This window comes from Sciurus carolinensis, chromosome 2 (assembly GCF_902686445.1).
Source record: "Sciurus carolinensis chromosome 2, mSciCar1.2, whole genome shotgun sequence".
NCBI classification, from domain to species: domain Eukaryota; kingdom Metazoa; phylum Chordata; class Mammalia; order Rodentia; family Sciuridae; genus Sciurus; species Sciurus carolinensis.
In genome coordinates this window covers 87,611,883-87,632,596 of record NC_062214.1, presented here as the reverse complement: position 1 = coordinate 87,632,596, position 20,714 = coordinate 87,611,883, and the positions used below count along the sequence as shown (strand labels likewise).

The window sequence follows — 20,714 nt, the reverse complement described above, 5'->3', positions numbered from 1 at the left end:
GTTTGAGGTCAGCCTTGGTATCTTAGCAAAATCCTAAGGGAAGGGGTATAGGGATGCAGGGATGTAACTCAGTGGTTAAGTACCATTGAGTTCAGTTCCCAGTACCCAAAATAGGAATCATAAACCAATTTTTTTTTTTGTTAAAGGAACTGTATTTCTAGATTATAGTTGGTGCAGAATATAGATGTGGGGCAGGTAAACTGAGCTGTGTTAGTATTACTTTCCCTGGGTATAAATAAGAACATAAACACATCTGGTGAGTGAAAGAAAAATGGAATGTTTTTCGCCACCAAGATTAAGGGATCATTATTTAACATTATATGACTTATATTGCTCCTCTGTTCCCTGTGCTTCTACCTCCCTACACCCACCAGCCCATAAAGTGGTTAAGCCATTTTAATAGGAATTCACTCAGTGATCAGTTCTTGTTGTTCTATTGAATTTTATGAACACCAGCTGTCCATTTGAGTAAGAAACTAGAGGAAGACTTAGAGCTCAGCTGCAGCACCTTCATTAGAGGGACTGTGCCATGGAAATGGGAGTGCTGTGATGAACTTGAGTCTTCAGACCATTCTGTCCTCCAGGTGTGCAGGGTTGTTCTGCCTTGCAGTGAATTCTCCTAGCCCTGACTTCCTGAGAAGACTTAGTAGCAATGAGAACTCTAAAGTGTAGGGAACTATGTTTTAGACATTCTGAAATCAACTTGGCTTTTCTTTAAAATTAGAGATTATGTTGACAAGTTGATATACCCCTTATATTCCTGTATCTATGTTATTTGGTTTTAGTTTTACTCTGTGTTTGGGAGAAGTGGTTGAGTTTTTCATTTTAATTGAAATCTTTTGTTTCATTTTGTTCTAATTAGTTATACATGACGGTAAAATGCACTTTGACACATTGTACACAAATGGAGCACAACTTCTCCTTCCTCTGGCTGTACTTGGTGCAGAGTCACATTGTAGTGTAATCATTCATGCATATAAGGTAATAATGTCCGTCTCATTCCACTGAGTAGCCCACTGTAAAGTACCGCTGTTGTGGGAAGATGTGAGTGAGGGCAGGGTGGGGCACCAACAAATTCCCTCAAGGATTGAGTTCTCAGTAGGGACCAGGGAGTGTGTGTGCATCTACTCCTGTCTGTCAGGGAAGACCAATGAATTACAGTGTGGTGAGCAGTGGTTCATGGGCACTCAGCAGTAGAAATCAGTAGGCTGTGGTAATAGACCTCATTAAATATACTTACATGTTTAGCTTTTGAGTTTCCTAGCTATTCATGGAAACTTTTACCTTCTGGTTTTAAAAGCATGTGTTTTTATTGAAGAGCAGAAGAAGCCAGATGTCCCTGAAGACTTTTGTAAAGCATTGTAATGAGAAATTTACCCTAGATTGAGTAGCTGTTAACTTAATATTTTAGAGGTTTTGTCCATATTTAATAACTTGGATTCCATAAAAATAAGATTAAAGATGTCTTTTTATTTACCAAAGCTATTTAATTTTCTCCTTGATTAAAAAATTGTAGCTTTTTAGATGAGTTCAATCAGGCAATTAAAGATCAGAGCTTTTAAGTTCAGCTAAGGCAATTAAGTAGGTAATATACTTGTTTATACGCTTTTGCTATATAAGCTCATTGCTGTACCTTCTTAAAAGCACATATACTCCTTTTTGCTTCCTCTGATTGATGACGGAAATTCTAGCTGAATATGTGTCACATTGTCAAATCAAAGACAGATCTTTTCACAAGGGGTGGGAGAGCCCGGTCAGGCTTTGTGAGAGGCCCGACAGTGAAAAGAAGATGGTGAAACAAAATACTAACACGTCATCTAGGCTTCTTCTTTGTCTTGGTCAAAGTACCTGTGTTCTCCTCTGAGTATTGCTTTCTGACCTTGCCCCAAAAAACCAGCATAGGGAGGAAAAAAAAAAGACACTGCTTTATACTTATGAGCCCAAATTTTTAAAAATTAAGAACTGGAGACATGTTCAGTTACCTATTGTAAAAAGAAAACAAACTTTCTCACATGTAAGTGGCTTCCTTGGAATGCCAAATTCATTCCTGAATTTTTAGCTGTAGAAAATATACATAGAAATAGCATATTGTAGAACTTACATAGTTAACGACTTCTAAACAAATGGTTGAGAATCTGGAGCCCTTCCAGTGCAGACCATAGAATGAAATCCGAGCAATAATCAGTGACAGACCACCCATCCCATGAGTCTTGCTAGTGTGGCCAGAGTTTATTTGGTAGTGTTTTATGTCAACTGGGAGTTGTTGGGAATTCAAATATAGTGGTCACTATTCGTAGTGGATCATCATATTATATTTAGTTAGTTGTTTCTGTTGTTTATTTTCCTCTTTAATATTTGGTCGAGATGGTATGTGTGAAAATACTCTACAACCTATCAAATGCTCATATGTTTTTATTACAGTTTTGAATTGATCACTTTATCTGGTTAATAAGACTACCTACCCCACTCCCAAATCCAGCCAAGGAGAGAGTTTACTATACTTTATATTACTGGTTCAAAAATTAAATCCGAATCTTTTTCTAAGATAAGCAAACATGTGATGATATCACTAGAGGACATAATTATTACAAATGTTTGAAATTCCCACCAAGATTAACTATTGTGGAAAAACTGTCCTTATCAGAAGGCTTACGTGAGAGCCCTGTAAGCATAACATTGCTAACTGTGGGTAAAAGCAAAGAAAATGAACAGTGAGAAAGTCTATTAGGCCAGATCAGACACTACAGCAAACATTGCAGCTTAACTTCAAAACATACATCGCCACTAATGAGGTGAGAGCCCTGCATATTAATAAACCTGCAGCTCCAGTCATAGCCATCATTACCCACATCAAACACAAATACGAGATTAACACCTATGCCATTTCTTTGGAAGATGTGAGAATGCCCTGGCAGTAACTGCTCTCTCTTTCCCTGAGGATAAAAAATAGAAATGAAATGGTAATGAGAATAGAACTTAGATTAAGAAAATAAAATTGGTAATCAGTCCGGGGTGATCTTACACAGAGGCAGAAGTTTATAGAAAGAGAAAAACCTAGATAGTTGGTGTCCCAGGATATTTTTTGTATATAGTGTTTCATTAACTTTCTCCAATAGGAAAGTCTTAAAAAGTATTTTTTGCAGAATTCTGGAGGTGACTGCTGCACAAATAAATCTATTAAGAGGAACTAAGTCTTGTAGGTTTTACTCCTTACTTCTTATTCTACCCTTATGTATCTGACCACATGCAGGTCTTCCACCCAGTTCTTCCTTAGATGCAAAACCAGTATGGTTAGCTTGTTAATTCATCAGGTATGTGTTTTATACCTATCGTGTTCCAAGCACTGATCTGAGTACTTGGAATACTTCATATAAGACACAAGATTTTTTAAAAAATATTTTTAGTTGTAAATGGAGACAGTACCTTTATTTTATTTATTTATTTTTATGTGGTGCTGAGGATTGAACCCAGGGCCTCATATGTGCTAGGCAAGTGCTCTACCACCAAGCCAGAACCCCAGCCCCAAGACACAGATTTCTATACTTGTGGAACTTATATTCTAGCAGAGGTACATGAGATGAGAAATAATCCATAAGCAGTAACCACAGTAAGTAAATACATTGTGTGTTAGGAGGTAGGTAGTTATATAGAAAAGAAAAAGTAAATCAAGTATATGGAAGGCAAAGGGGAGTATTACTCAAGAAGTCTTTCTGGAGAAGATTACCTTAGAGTGCAAAGGTTTGAAGGAGTGGAACTAGTCATGATGCCATGTGTGGGAACAGAGCAGAAACCAAAGATGGGCATGTGCATAGAGCACTCATAGAATGGCAGAGACCAGCGTGTCTGCAGCCAAGTGTAGGGGGACTAGGGTGGAATCAGATGTTAGGAAACTGTTCTGGCACTCAGGTGATTTGCTAGATCAGTGAGATGGCCAGATTCCAGATATACCATGTTATTTCACTTATATGACATTCTGGAAAAGGCAAATTTATAAGGACAGAAAATACATCAGTGGTTGTTATACATCAGTGGGCAGAGGAAGAATTGGCTATGAAGGTACAAGGGAAACTTTTGGGAAGGGAAATATTCTGCATCTGATTCCAGTGGCGGTTACGTGACTATTTGTTAGAACACAAATATCTATATCTGTATCTAATTTTAAAAGGGTGACTTTTACCACATGTAAATTATGCCTCAGGAAACCAGACTTAAAGAGAGAGAAGGCCTTGACTTCTAAGTCTTTAGAAAGAAGTTTCACCTCTTAAAACACCAATTATTCTTTCAAAGGGTCTTGGCTATTCTGTGATTCCATAGCTCCTGACAAATCCTACCTAGGTTTGGTGTAACAGTCCAGTAGCTTAAAGCAGACAGACAGCAGACACACAAACTAGAATAACTCCTCATGATTTAAAGAGCATCTACAATGCCAGATGCCAGAAAGAGGAAGAAACAGAAGTCTAGGGGAAGGGGTGGCAGATAGAGGGTAGGAGGGAGAAAAATGTAGAAGTTGCAATTGTTTTTGGCACAACTTGGAGCATCTGGAAATTGGATAAAGTTTTCTTTTCCTTACTTAAGCCACACACGCCACCCCCAAGGTATTACTAAGAACTACAAATGTGCAGCACCGACTTGGCCTATTGGGCAATTTTTAAAGTTCAGTTTCTAAGAAGGAATAAAGCTTTGCTTGTCATTCCCACTTCAGTTCTGCTGGCTAACTGCCCTGCCGGGGGAGCCTGGAAAGGCAGGTCACTGCCGTTCTCTGCACTTTGCTTTGTTCACACATTTATACGAGAAAGGGACTGGATGGCCACTCAGGTTGCTTCACAAACCAGGGTTCCAAGCTTGGGGATGTCAGAACTGAGGGAAGCTTGACAGGTTGACAAGGTAGGGGTACAGAGTAAATGACATACAGGAAAAGAAAGAAAAGGTGAGAAACACTGAAAGAATGAAAATAATAATACTAACGAGTATTTGTTAAGCACTTATTCTGTACCAGTCACTAAATGCTTAATGTGCACAAACTATTTTAAGGTGTTTTTTCAAAATAAGGAATTCTAGGAAATATGAAATATGTTTTAAATGAAGAGAAGTGTAAACATAATGGAGAATTAAAGCAGTGTGGCTTGGCTGAGACAAAGGTCGCTTTCTAAATCAAAGTAATGGAGTCAAATCAGATGACATCTTTGAGGGAAAAAGTTTTTGAAGTACAAAAACACTGAAAATCAAGTATTGTCATTAATAAAGAATTATAAAAAGGGTATGTAGAGTCACAACTTGGATGGAAAGCAAGAGCATCCCTTTTAAAAGTCATTTTTTACTTTGAAATAATTGTAGACCCAAATGAGGCAGACAAAATATGTACAAGGAGGTCTGTTTCAAGGGCATCCTTTTTAAAGAAGGAAATTTGGGGGGAAAAAATGGAAGGCTGCTAATCCAAAAGAGTGTAGGCAGGTAAATGTTATATATTTGCTATTACCTTTCAAAGGAAGTCGGTGTGAATTTAAATTTTTTATTTAAAAATACTATAAGAATGTTCATATTTTATCTAAAAAGTTTGTATTAAATGAGAGTAAAGAGATGGTAGAAGTGAAACTTTTGAATTTTGTAGACTAGAAATTTTGATGTCAAGGTGGTAGTGTTAAAAGATTATAAGAGCACATCTAAGTTGGGATTTGTGACAAAACTCAATTAGGGAATGATCATTTGCTGAATAATGTTTTTCTTTAATGAAAGAGTTGTTAGAAGGCATTGACTACCAAGAGAAAATTAACCTGATTAAGTAATTTATGATGAAACATAATTTGTACAGAACTTGTATAACAATCTCTTTTGCAGAAATGTATACAGTTTGTGCTTAACTGTAGGTTACAGTGAGTTTTGAAATAATATAAGCCATATTTTTTCTTTCTGGAAGATTAGGCCGTTTTTTAAAGGACTGGTTAGTGTTTGAGCGATCAAGTCAATTTAAAGGAGTCATCCCCAGTTGGTTTTATGTTGCATTGGGTAAAGCTGAAAGGTCTGGGTGTGGGGAATATCTTTCTCTGAGCTCTGGAGCTGCTCAGTCAGATGGATCTGAAAGTGGGAGTTTATGTGGTGAGGATTAGTGGTGAGAGCCACAATGGCACCTTAGCTCCTGTTTAAAAATGCTTTAGATATTGTTCTTTAAATGCAAATATTACATGCCAGAGTTATGGTAGATCATAGGTGATGAACATTTATATTTTTGAAAAAAAAATAAGATGGCTCAGCCCATGAACTGAGGTAAATAGACTAGTTTAATGAGTTCAATTGTTGGTTTTTCCCCAGCTCTGACTAACCACACAAATTAACCTCTCTAGAAATTAAGCCTCTTTCCCCATGTTGGTCATTCACTTTCTTTGCCTCAGATGGTCACTGGGAATTTCTGTACTGTGGTAATGATTTTCAAAAGACAAGAAACCCTATTCATCTTTTAAAAGTTTAGGCACATAAAAGAATATGTAAGAACGTTCTCAAAACTCAACATTTAAAAAAAACACACCAATCCAATTTGAAATGAACAGAAGACATGGAGACGTTATCCTGAAGGGGACCTACAGATAGCAAATAAGCCCTTGAAAAGATATTCAGCATCATTAGCCTTTAGGGTAATGAAAATTACAACCACCATGAGCTGTTACTACACACCTATCAGAATGGCTAAAATAATAATGGCAACACCAAATACTGGTGAGGAGGCAGAAAAATTAAGATCACTAATACATTGTTGGTAGGAATGGAACACGATAGAGCCCCATGGTTGGCATTTCCTACCAAACTAAACACGTGGTTACTCATATAACCCAGAGGTCACACTTCTAGACATTCATCCCAGAGGTATGACCTGTACACAAATGTTTATAGTAGCTTCATTCATATCAACTCCAAACTGGAAACAACCCAGATGTCCTTCAGCAGGTGAATGGTTAAACCAGCTGCAGTACATTCTACCAGGCAATGCTGCTCAGCAGCAGAAGGAAACCAGCTATTGATACACACAACCTGGATGAGTCACCAGAGAATTATGCTAAATGAAAAAGCCAGTCACAAAGGCTGTATCCTGTATGATTCTATTATATAGAATTCTTGAGCTGATAAAATTATAGAAATGGAAGGCAGATTTTGTTACGGGGCGCAACTTAAGAACAGACCAATCACCACTGAGAAGTCCAAATTTGAGAGTCTTTATTAAGCTGGTCAGCTGACTGTCTCACACAATGCCCCCAAAAATGGCTATTGGGAGAACAGCCCTGACCACAGTGTTGTAGGGGTTCTTATACCAAAAATCACATTAATCATAAGTGTCTGTTGCTATGATTCAAAATTACAAACTAACATCATGAGATCATCGACAGAGGGGGAAGTGGGTCAAAATGACCCTTACCTAGGTACAAACTAAAGAATGGTTACTAACATCCACACAATCACTGTTTACATGGTACATTGTTTAGGAGCAATAGGAATCAAAAGAGAGCAATTCTTTACTACATAGGAGTTGCCATTGTATATTATTAAACATGTCACACCAAGTAACTGATGATGGGTACAGAGGCGGGATGTTCCCATGGGAGAAGCTTATTTCCTACATAACATGGAGTCTCAGAGCAAAATGGAGTCTGTTTACTCATTTCCCTTAGAGTCTGGCCTATAACATTCTCATGGAGTCAGATCTGTCAGCCCATCACAATTTGTGGTTGTCAGGGTCTAGTAAGGGACGGAGGATAGGAAGGAAGTGGGGGTGACTCTAAAGAGGCGTGATGAGGAATCATTCCAGTGAGTATCAGTGGAAACCTTAGAAGAGACGGAAGCAAGAGAAGGTAGTTAGTCCCCCAATATTTTCCCCTAAAATTCTTCTGTCTCCATAGTGATTGGGACTTGAAGTAGATCATGTGATCATTGTGTGTTTTGGCATACATTGTGTGTTTGACTTACTTTATGGTGTCCACTCTGGTGAGCCCTTGTCCAACAGCACAGCAAGATGAACTTGTTACATAGATAAATGTCTGACTCATCAAGCCCACAGATAACTCTGATTATAGCTTTATGCCAGAGGCAAACCTGAATTTTAGGATTCACCAAAGGGAGAGGAACCCTACCTGTGTGATGAATGGTAGGTCATTTTTACCAGTGGAAGATAGGGGCCACAGTGAATTTACAGTACTAATTGTTTGCCATTGCTTATTTGTGGGATGAATAAATTGCATCAGAATTTTCTAGGGATAGTAATTTTCTCCTTTGGTGTGGCATAATTGGAAGCCATCCTTTATTCCCCTTTCTAGTATTTAAAGTTTTATCCTCAGAGGATTCTGCCAAGTAGTGTTGACAGGCAGCATTAGCAATTGGACTTCTCCATGTCAGTCTCTTCCTCCGGTGGTATAATTGAAGGTGATCAGCACTGTAAAATCAAATCTAGACTTTCAGTGTTGGAGGATTAAGTTTCTTCTGGGTTGGTGATAACAATTCTAATAATAGTTGTTATTAATATTATCATTTATTGAGTATCCTGTTTGCTGCTGAATTAGATCTTTTCGGTATATAAATTTGTTTAATCTTCTTGATAAACTTGTAAGGAAGGAATTATTGTATCCCCATTTACTGGATGAGGGATTAAGGTTCAAAGAGGCCAAATAAGTTACTCAGTCATAGGAAGGGCACTAAGTGCTTGGTGACCCAATGGAAGAGCACTCCTTTTGGGATCAAACCTAGGTTTAAGTTCTGTTTCTTCCCTTAATTCATCTCAGCTACCTGACCTTATGTCAGTTTCTTAACTTATTTGAGGTCATAGTATTGTGCCTGGGACAGAGCAAGTGTTAATAGTTCAGACAGTTTCCCAAGAACAGAAGCAAGAAGTTGAGAGGGAATAGTAGCAAATTCCCAAACTTCCCCCTATATCTCCTTTTCTTAGGGACAACACTAGCCTGTGAGAAGTAGAAAGAACCTAAAGTAAACCAGTTCATTTGTGACCTTCCCAGGTTCACCCAGTTACTCAATACCAAAGCATAGGCAATAAGCCAGCCTGCTAGTTCAGGTGAAATTTATCTCATAACACAGTCTGTTAAAGCTTAAAAGGTAAAGTCAGAACCTCTAGTTGTGTAGCCTTGGAAAAGTAATTTTATTAATTTAAGCTTCAATTTCCTTATCCTCAGGTTAATAGTACAATCTCAAGGGTTACAATGAGAATTAAAGGAGATAATGCATGATAATAATGGTTTAGCCCATTCCTGGCATATAGCAAGTGCCAAGTTAGTATCATCTACCTTGATTATTGTTAATTAAAATAATTTACCAGAATTGGTTTTCTGAACATGCTGCTCCAAGTCTGGTGTACGGTCTTATACTTTATTTCTGCATTTAATATATTCTTTTCTTTCTTTCTTTCTTTCTTTCTTTCTTTCTTTTTCTTTTTTTTTTCCTTTTCCTTTTTGACTGAGCAGCATGTATAGTCAGTAGGAGACTTAAAATCAGTGGTATCTTGGACTTGGGAAAGTAGGTTGTTCAAAAGTGAGAACAGAATGTAGGTTTCTGCTGATTCCCAGGAACTCATTCCTCCATATACTGACCAGAATATGTACACCTTACAGATAGGAATCTAAGATTCACCGCTTTAGACTGAAATCTCTTTTTGTTACTGTAGAAGTGAGGGAAGGAAGAATTGGAATGTGCAGGCCTTTTTGTCTTTGGTATTAGCCTGGTAAGTGCCCCCATGTCTCCTCCTTTTTATCATGTGCAAAAGGGAAGCCATGGATGTTGCCTCCATTCTGAACTGAATCATGAGACTCTAGACAATAACTGCCATTTAGGATGGCTAATTATGCTGCTTAATTTTATTTAAGGCTTTTGCAAGAATATTTGGATGACCTACCCTTTATTATGTGATGGAGTGATTAGAATAACTTTTATATTGCATTGTGGTTTTCTGTTAAGTGCATTCCTGTTGTGCACAGATGAATTTGTAATGCGGAATGTCAGCATAGTCTATATTTAATTGTACCTGCTGTTCTCATTCATTAGAATGCAGTCCCCAAGAAATAACTACATAGATATATTGGTTGTTGTCTTTTCTCAAGACAATTAAGCATAATGAAAGAGTATTGCTGAAGCGCCCTGGCACAGTGCTAGGAGAGGTTACTAAGAGTGGAGTCCTGCTAACTCGTCCTCTGTCTCCTCCTGAACTGAGAGCAACTTCCTGGCATACAAGCTAGCAGTGTAATTGCTTAATAGAGGGAAGAAATTGAAGAGAAGTTTATTTTTGCTTCCATTATCACTCTGCAACAGAGCCACGTGCCACATTTTAAGACCGGAGCTCATGTTTCCTCAAGAATTGCACTATGCCTGTTTCTAAGAGCATTCAGTGAGGCTTACAACCTAACATCACAGAGTAAATTAAATATGTTAAGCATAGAACAGAGACCAGAAGGGAGAATAGGAGATATCACCAGCATCTGATGTGAACAGACCATGCAAAAAGGGAGTCTTCAATTTGTATGTTTTTTTTCCTGACAGAAAAAGCACCTAGTATATACAGAGTCACAATGTCCTTTGGAACCAACCAGACTTACCAGAAAGTTGCCATGTGAGTCCCTATTCAAAGCACATTGGGTAACTCTTAACTATAGTTTTGTGAACAAGCTTTTATTTCTGTTCTGAACAGCCCCCTCAGCTCCCAGCCAAATCCTGACTGAGGGTAACTCCCACCCTGACCCCTGATTATATTGGGGGCGGAGGCTGGGCAGTGGGCGGAGAAGCCCTTTGTGAAGAGCTGCAGAAAGCATGTGCTCTTGAGGGCTCTGGCCTTTATTCACAGGCTTTAGCTCTATGCTGTTTATGTGGATTGTTTAATGGCTAATTGATGGCAGCATGTGTAAAGATACAGTTTCCTGCATGCAGCAGTTATGGGTGGCAACATGAGTTGTCTCATCATGAGACCAATTTCCACAGTCAATTTGGTCAATTCAGTGGAAGGAAGGGAAAAAAAAAAAGACAGTTCAACCTGAAAATCAGTCAGAATGGTTACTGGAGGTTATTGAGACAACTGTGGTTGGTTGACTGAGCTTTTCATGTTTGAACCAGTTGATTTGTATTTTGTAGGCATAGCCTTTGCCATTCGGGGAAATAATCATAGATACACAAAAATGACTTTTTTTTTTTTTTTTTTTTTTGTGGTGCTGGGGATCGAACCCTGGGCCTTGTGCTTGCAAGGCAAGCACTCTACCGACTGAGCTATCTCCCCAGCCCCAAAAATGACATTTTAAAGTTAGTATCTTTCTTTAAATGTCTGTAATCACAGTTATGCAGACCTAATACATACCAATTTTGAGAGAAAATAACCATTTTACTATTCATGTACATATTATATTATTAGGGTAAATAGCTGATGCTTCATACTTTGTCATAGAGTAGAAAAGTGATCACCATGGTCACAGAGCACCCACAAAACTATGGCTTATCACTTAGTCTTTTGGTAATAAATTCACAATGTTTATTATAGGTTTCGTCTTGAGGCTATTTTTAATAATAACTTTATTGATATGCAATTTACATGCCATAAAATCACCCATTTTAAATGTGTGATTCAGTAGTTTTAAGTAAATTTGTAGAGTTGTACAATCATCACCATAATCTAGTTTGGGAATATTTACATTACCCTAAAAAGGATTCTTCATACCCATTGTTAGGAAATCCCTGCTCTGGTCCTCATCCCCTGTTCCTGGCCCCAGGGAACACTAATCTGTTTTCTAACCATGGATTTGCCTTTTCTAGACATTCTATATAAGTAGGATCATGCAATTTGAAGCCTTGTGCTCCTTCAGGTAACATGATATTTTCAAGGTTGATCTATGTTGTAGCACGTCAGCAAATCATTCATTTTTATTGCTAGATAGTTATTCCATCATAGAGATATGTCACATTTTGTCTATTCATTTGTTGTTTGGCACTGTCATGAACAATGCTGATATTCACATATAAATCTTTACGTGAATCCATTTTCCTTTCTCTGGAATAGATACCTAAGAGTGTGATTAGTATATTTCTTTAAATATTTGTAAACACAAACAATCTAGTAGACATTAGTTTTGAGAAGTAACCATTTTGCCATTGATATATACTATGTGATCAGTGTAATTAACTGGTGTTTTATACTTTGTTGAAGGTATAATAAGATAATAACCACAAAGTCAGTATGGCAAAGTTATGTTAATTTTCATTTTTTGAGATTGGGGCTTTGCTGTGTTGCTCAGGCTGACCTTGAAATCCTAGGTTCAAGCAGTCTTCCTGCCTCAGCCTCCTGAGTAGCTGGCACTATAGGCAAACTCCTGACTTATTGAACATAGGGCTTGTGTTTAATTTTTAAAGACACTTTGAGACTGACTTTTTCAGTTATAGACTCCTGTAGAAAATCACCTGTTATGATCCTCAGCAAGGCACAGACCCTATTTGTAAACTAAACATTCTTCCAGCTCCCTAGGATTTTCTGATCATCTTCTAAGCCTTTGATATCATTGGACAGAACTGCATCGTAGCCACCTATTATCCACTTGATCTACACCACCGCAACTCAGAGTTATTATATCATCATTAAAAAGCTCAGCTTACTGTGACATCCCACAGAAGGAGCAGGAAAACATTGTGACAAGAGACACAGGATGTGATTGGATAATTGTTATCCAACTCTTACGTTATCCCAGCCGAACAGCACTTGCCATTCCAGAAGAAGCCTCCCCTCAGGTGCAGCTGGTGTATTGAAAGTTAACCTCACTTGGCATTAGGGTCTGGTCCAATATATTAGAAGATTCTGACCTTTTAGGGTGGGAATCATTGTCATTTCCTGTTCTGTAAAACAACGGCTTATATCTTGTGCATTCAAGTATATAAAATGTTCTTCCTGTCCCTTTGGTTTATTCAACAGTTCATTGAGCACTATGTGCCAGGTAGTGCTAAACATAGTCTCACTTAATTCTCATAATAACTTTGTCAGTGTAGGAAGATTTCAGGATATATTAAGATATAATCAGATGTCAATATGTATACAAGATCAGGATGGTATCTGATTTTCCCACACTGATAAGGTAGTGAGAGTTCAAGGTTGTTTTGAGAATTAAGTCAGACTGTGTGCGAGATTGGGCATGTGTTTGTGTATACACATATATACCCAGAGGTTTAAATTATTTGTCTATTCTCACAGTCAATCTTGGGTTAAGTCCATAGGGCATTTTCTATGATATGAGCTGTCCAACAGAATCTATTCTGACTCCTCTAAAAACTAGTCTGCTGAAAATAACTACTTTCTTTCTAAAATGAAAGATGATGAGGAATATTTGATATTAAAAATGGGTCACTTTGCATTGTATCTTTGCTTTCTCTCTCCAACATAATATTGACCTATTAGCCAAGATGAATTAAAACCCAAACTTCATATTAAGGAATACCAAAACATGACTGTTTCATTCTTAGTGCTAAAGGGAATGAAAGTTAATTTGATTTTTCATTAAAGGCTTATGCATTGCAAAAGAAGAAACATATTTCTCTTTAGTGGTATGAAAGGACCTATAATTCTAAGTTTCTACATACCTCATTTGTATTTTCTTTGAGAAAATGTGTCTCAGTTAAAATCAATGCCCTACTATTCATTTAAGCTCCCTTGCCTTCAATAAAACTAATTGATAAACCCTAATAATTAATGGCCTGATTAAACCACAATGACTTACATCTGCCCTGATGATTCCCATTTATAATCAGTCACTTTAATGACTCATCTTTTCTGCGCTTTGCTTACAGAAAAAAGGCTATGATGTTTTAAGTGAGCTGAATGAAAAGCTATATGCCTTCAATTGCTATTTGTTTTCCATAACTTGATATTGCATTAAAATAAGCATAGATGTAACTACCTCCTTAAAAGTAATCTTTCTGCCTAATCGGATGTGCTATTGTCTATAGCTTTGAAAAGCAAGCAAACAAAAAAAAATGTATTAAATCATTTTAGCAATCCTGGAGCTATTCTTAAAGAGTTAGAATTTGCATGTTTTAAATGAAACTTGAAGTAGTCAGTGTGGTGGCTTCACACTGTTGTTAATGCCCTCAGATATCAGGTTGAATATTATAATGGAAGAGAAAGAAAAACTTAAATTAAGGGAATTATGCTTAGTCCAACATTTAAAGGGATTCTCTTTGCTTCCAATTCTGCCTAGTAAATTTAGATTTAGCTTAACTAAATAAAGTTCTAATATAATTTATATCCCATCTATCTCAAAAAAGACTTAAGTGACTTATGATGGGAGGTCAAAGCAATGAGCAAGAGATAAAAATAAAATTTTAAAATAAAAGAATAGTTCTACTTCTACCCATGGAGGAGTCACTGTTATGAGACTTGCCTTCTATCAACAATTAGGAAACTGAACAGCATATATGAAACAATGGTCTTCAGACATTGGATAGTAAGCAGTGTGGGAATCCCTGGGAAACAAGTAAGGTGAGCCTGTAATCAACCTTGCCCTTTGCAAACCCACTCAGAGACCAGAGGTCTTACTGAGCTAAAGAGTCAGAATTTGGAATTCAAAGTCCAGAATGGCTAGCATTCATAGGGAAAGTCCTAAAGAGTCAGCAGCTATACAAAGAAAGAACTCTAAAAGTTGTGAAGGAGTTTCCATGAATCTTTGACCAAGTGGCAATCTCTATTCATAGTGTGAAACCTTGCAAAACTAGACAACAAGCTACTATTCAGGAAAGAAAATTTCTGGGGAATTATAAGCCAAGCAATTTCCAAAGCTTCTATAAGGTTGAGAATCCTCTATTTCCAACCACTTTATGTGGAGAGTCCTCACTAAATACATTGGAACATTCAAGAGAGATAGTAGAGGAAGTATTCCTTAGTAATGAGGTTAAACTAAAATAGGAATTATTCTAGATATGAAATCAAAGCTCTAAAATAAGCCTTGAAATGATTCAGCTATCTTCATGTTACTTAACTATTTTGGCAGTATCAAGGCCAACACTTTTTTAAAAATTACAACAAAATTCAGAATTCAGTAATTTAAGATTCATATTGTCTGGCATCCAAATAAAAATAAGTACATAAACAAAGAACTTTTTTCTTTGTGGATGAAAGACCATAATCAGGAGGAAAGCCAGTCAGTAGAAACAAACCACCCACCTGCACACCAGAGATAATGGGCTTTAGAATAATTATTATAAAAATTATAAATATGCTCAAGGATTTCAAAGAAGACATGAGTGTAATGAGGAGAGAAATGGATGTTATAAAAAAAACAAAAAAGTGGAACATCTAGAAATGAAAAATAAAAATGAAGTATCCGAAATAAAATTCCACTTGATAGAATTAATAGTGGCTTAGATACTACCAAAAAAATGGTGATCCTGAAGTTAGAAATACAGAAATTATCCAAAATTAATATTAATACAGAATTCCCCTTTTCTACTACTAGAAAAAAGAGATTTTTAAATATGAGCCCAGCCAGAATGAATTTTGAGATAGTATCTACAAGTCTTAAGATATATGTATAATTGGAGTCTGGAAAGAAGAAAGAAAAGGTGTGGGGAGGAATAATTTGAATAAATGATGGCCTAAATCTTTTTAGATTTGGTAAAACTTATGAATCTGCAGATATAAGTTCAAGATAAACATACAGCCATACCAAATAACCTCAAAATCAAAATTTTGAAAACCAGTCATTAAAGAGAAAATATTTAAAATATTCAGAGGAAAACAGAACACATTAAGAACAACAGCAGACTTCTTGCAGGAAGCAATGCAAGCCAGAAGATAGTGGAAAGACATCTTTAAAAACATTGAACAAAAAAAGAGCTGTCAGTCCAGAATTTTGTCTATTCATTTATGTGCAGGTTATAGTTGCTTTTGTACTACAGCAGGTGAACTTGAGTAGTTAAAACAAAAACTAAATGATTTTCAAGGCCTGAAATACTTATTTTATGGCTCTTTACAGACAAAGTTTGCCAGCTTCTGGATTAGAAGCCAATAAGAGAGATCAGTGAAATGCTGAGGCGGGGGTGGAGGGGTTGTAGGAAGGGAGGCTCAGCTGACCCAAATGAAGACAGGAAATGAAAAAAAAAAAAAGGGACAATGAACACATGGGACAAATGGTCAGATGGTATATTCAAACTCAACCTATCAATAATTATATTAAATATAAATGGCTTAAACATTACAATTAAAAACAAATGTCAGACCGTTTAAAAGAATAAGGCTCAATTTTGTACTGTTTTCAAGATTCCATTCTAAATATAATGACAAATGTATACCATCCAAACACTGTCATCAGACTGTTTAAAGCAAACATAATAACTTATAGTGGAATTGATAAAGTATGAGAAGATGAATAATCTATAACAGTAGAAAGCTCAGTGATTGCCAGAGCCCTAGATCAGGTTGTTTACTGTGAAGAGATACAACAAACTTTGGGGTGATGGAAATGTTTCATATCTTGATTGTGGTTACATGTATATATACATTTGTTAGACTTGTCAAACTGCATCCAAAATGACTGTAATAAAACTGATTTTTAAAAATGAAAAAAAGTTTATTTAAAAAAGTAAAACGAACAAGAAACTTGTCCTGAGATAGTGTGAACTTTTTAGAAGTTAAATCAGAGGAAAAAATAGTGAGTTATATAGGTCTTTAATTGCTGACTGAAGACCAGATTGTATCACATTGGTTTCTGATTTTGTAGATCTGGGACAAACATATATATGTTTGTTTTTAAAAGCACAGTCAGAGCTATTTAGTTGCATAACTCTCATTATCTTTGTTTTAAGAATTATGCCAGTTGGTCAGAAGGAGCATCACATTTAGACAATACACAAACAACACTGTTACCCTGAACTCTCACAAGCAGTGTTTTTGGTCAAAGAATATATCAACAGCTCCTTGATCAGCATGCTCCTGGAGACCAGAGACAGGGTTTTCTTCATGTCTCTCCCCACAGCACCTAGACCCATTATCTGACATATGTATGGTAAAACATCAATAAATATTTACTGAATGAGTGTTTTTAAATGATGTGGATTCATCTCAGAATGAAGAATGTCATTAGAAATGTCATCATGCTGAAGTGTATTCCATTAAGTGGCAAAGATACAGTTCCTTTTCAGGCCAAATTCATTCCTTTTCTGGGTATGTTAACCCATCTGTTCAGTAGAGATGTCATTCCTTCAGCATTTGTTCAACAAATATTGTTTCCTGTACATACCAGAAGCCATTCTAGAAATAGTAGCAAAAGGCAGATCAAGTGTGCATTCATGGAGCTCCCTTCAAGAGGAAAGGACCAGGAATGAACAGACTTCCGTGTAGAGATACAGTGTGTTGATAATGGTAAACGTCCAGAAGAATATTGAACTAGGGGCAAAGGGACGTGGGTATCAGGACTGGGAAGGTGACTGTTTGGGGAGGCCTCTCTTTAAAAGGGAACATTTGAGCAGAAAGGTCAAGGAAGTGAAGGAGCAAGCAGAGCGTGTGTGTGGGAGCAGTGTCCACAGAGCAGGAGCATGCCTAGCAAGGAGGCCAGTGGGGTGAAGCAGTGAGCCGGGAGAGAGTGAAGCTGGGAACAGAGGAGGGGCAGCTTGTGTAGACCCTAGAGACCCGGGGAGGACTTCACCTTTGCAGTGAGTGGGGAAGTCTTGGAGGTGTTGGGCCGAGAAGGGTGGTCTCATTTAGTTTTTAAAGGCTCTCTTGAGTTGCTGCGTTGAACACAGACTAATGCAAAACAAGCATAAAAATTGGGAAACCAGTTCGGTGGGCTTGTGAAGGAATGAGTGCATACTGTCTGGCACGAGTGTTTCCTCGTAAATTTTAAATTGGTTTTACAGTTCTACTTACTAGACTTGGAAACTATTTTCCTTCAGCTAGTATTTTACTCAAATATAGCTGTAATTGCTGTAGTCACAATTGTAATTATTCCCTAAATATGATAAAATATTTTTTATCACTTTTGTAGGTTGGTTGAATGCCAGTTGATAATGCCTTACATTTGCAGAGTGTTTGACAGTTTTCAAAGCAATTTTATATTCAATATTTCATCTAATTCTCATAGTTCTTTAAGATTGATACACTATTATCTCCTTAGAAACTGAATGTCACATGGTAAGTTCAAAGTCATATGCCAAGTTTGTGGCAGAGTCAAAAAGACTAAAGCCCAGGTCTTCTGTCTGGCAGACTGAATCCACTGACTTTTGTTTAAAGAGTTATATTCAAATTATGCCTCAAGACATTACTGGGAAGGAGAGCATTTATATTAGCAAATTTAATATATTATTTTAAAAAATCATTAACCAGTGAGCAAGATACTGTGCTCAGTTGGAATATATTCTAAGATATATAAAGCATCTTCCTACCCTACAAACTTACTTCTTAGAGTGATGATACCTGTAACAGATCATCTAGTAAAGTGTGATATGCTCAGTTCCAAATAAATGGTAAGGACAGCAAATGCTTCATGCTTCCTTCAAAGGAAGTCATGATTTTAGTGGCCTGAGAAGTTAGGGCAGTGGGGAGGCAGGTGCTTGTGATGAAGGATGGGCAGGATTCAGGTCGTCAGAAATATGAAGAGAGGGTTCCTAAACCTGGGACTGGGAGGGAAGTGGTGAGAGGCTCAATGATGGCGTTTTTACTTTAGACAGCAACTAAAACAGTCTATTTGGATGTAAAGTTTGGTTTGAGGATGACTAGACTTCTAGTGCTTTTACATGTAAAGTAGTCCTGCAAACGAGGCTGAGAGGAATGAGCAAATACCTTGCAGTAGTCTTTCTTTAAAACTGGGTAGTGCAGATACTGCTGGATAAATGCACCTTGCCCTTGGGAATGTAGCCTAGCAGTTTGGTCTTTTAATTCTTTTTCTGTCCACTGATCCCCTTAAGTCAAACGTGTGTCTCTAATTACAGTTAAATATGTGCTACTTTGAGCCTACCTTATGATTTCCAGGTAGCCCCTTCTAGGAGCTCAAAATATTTGTTCATGGTCTGTCTCCATCTGGTGTGGTAGCTTGAGCGTGGGTTAGGATGTCAATATGTAAGACAGCAGGTTGTCTAAAAGAAAAATATTCAAAGTTGAGGGCCTATAATGAGAACTGGATTTGGAAAATAAGACCAGACTGCATAGAATCTGAGATTTGTTCATTTCAGCAAGCATTTATTGTGTCTGCTGGGGCTGTCTGTGATGTGCTGTGTTTATTGTGGGTGCGCACTGCAAAGCTCAAGCTTGTTCTTAAGGAGTGGGTGGGGTCATGCCCGGTGTGTTTAACTTCCTCCTCAAGGATAGAAATGATATAGAGAAAGTGGTATGTTTAAGGTTCGATATGACAGTGGTGTAAGAATTATATTGAAATCAGGAAAAACTGGAAATTGAGAGACTGTCAGTAAGAGAGCTAAGTCTGCTCCAGTGTATCAACTTATACACTGAGAATCCCCCCAGCGTGGTCACAGCGTGTGTCATCTGAAGAGCAGGCTACAGAGACATGTTCTACGGTTGACCCCACATCACTGAAACAGGATCCTCAACATAAAATAGTACCTCATGCCCCTGGTTTCCTTCCATTTATTCACGCATCCGTTCAGCCACTCTTCCAGGGACTGTGGGTACAGTAGTCAATGAGAGCAAAAAGTTCCTACCTTCATGGAGTTTACCTTCTAGCATCAGTCAGGCAACACTGAGTAAGAAAGTGCCTGACTTATCACCTGTCACATAATAAATAGGGTTTAGTAGTTGTCAGTTACCGAGTTTGAATTTGAAATTTGAATTAAATACCTACTCTTGGCAAGATGCTGGTTGCGGTACCTTTTTACAAGGTGGAGGATGTGGGGGCGGGATTAACTCATTTGTAGATAAATGTTGAAATGTTATTTTAAAAAAGATATGAGTCTCTACTTTAGATTTGGGGTAGTTACAGTTATACACTCTATTAAGTATAACCAGTTGTCTGTTGTAGACCATTTTTGCCATTTAAGATGAAGTGTCAAAGCAGGTTCTGTGCACCATCAAAAGTGGTGTGCTCTTGTCTTGCTTGGATGGTTTTTGTGACCTTCCTGAACGCCAGAAAAGGCTCATTGTTGTTGGTGATGATGCTTCACAGGAGCCCTTTGTGTCATTACTTACCTCTGACTGCTTTGGCAAAAGCTGTCAATTTTTTGTTAACTATAACAGCAGTCAAAAATGATGTCAGGGAAGAAAGGGATAAATGAAACAAAGACATGGGTGCATGTATGCGCACACACACACACACACACACACACACACACACATCTTTTAGGTCAGTTTCTGAGCGTTATCTGAAGTAGCATTTGTCATGGGAAACATGGGAAACAGCACATTAATTTTCTCATCTCCCTCAGATTTGACCTGTTACCAGCAACATAAGAGTGATTTCTGAACTAACTACCAAAGATGGAAGGGACAGCTTGTTGGTTATACAATTTGAGTAAAACTAATCATTTTTGTGCAGATTCTTTGCAAGAAGATTTTGTATTTTTTTTTTTTTTATCTCTGCTTTTCCTGAAAGACTGGATATAGGATGATGGGTACATTTACTGTTGTCAGAAGCTAAGGTTTGATTTGACTTTCACTTGAAATAAACCCTTGCTTCTATAAAAACCAGGAATGAGTGGAAAGGGTGGAAGTGGAGGACCTTACATTTTGCCTCCAGATAAAATGCTTTGCATTAAATTTGTGATTA

The 20,714-nt window shown here is 37.4% G+C and overlaps 1 protein-coding gene across 5 annotated transcripts in view; it reads left to right on the top strand.

Moving 5' to 3' along the window:
- Map2k5 (mitogen-activated protein kinase kinase 5) overlaps positions 1-20,714 on the top strand; it is a 232,700-nt gene that overhangs the window by 104,044 nt on the left and 107,942 nt on the right. The window lies entirely within an intron of this gene.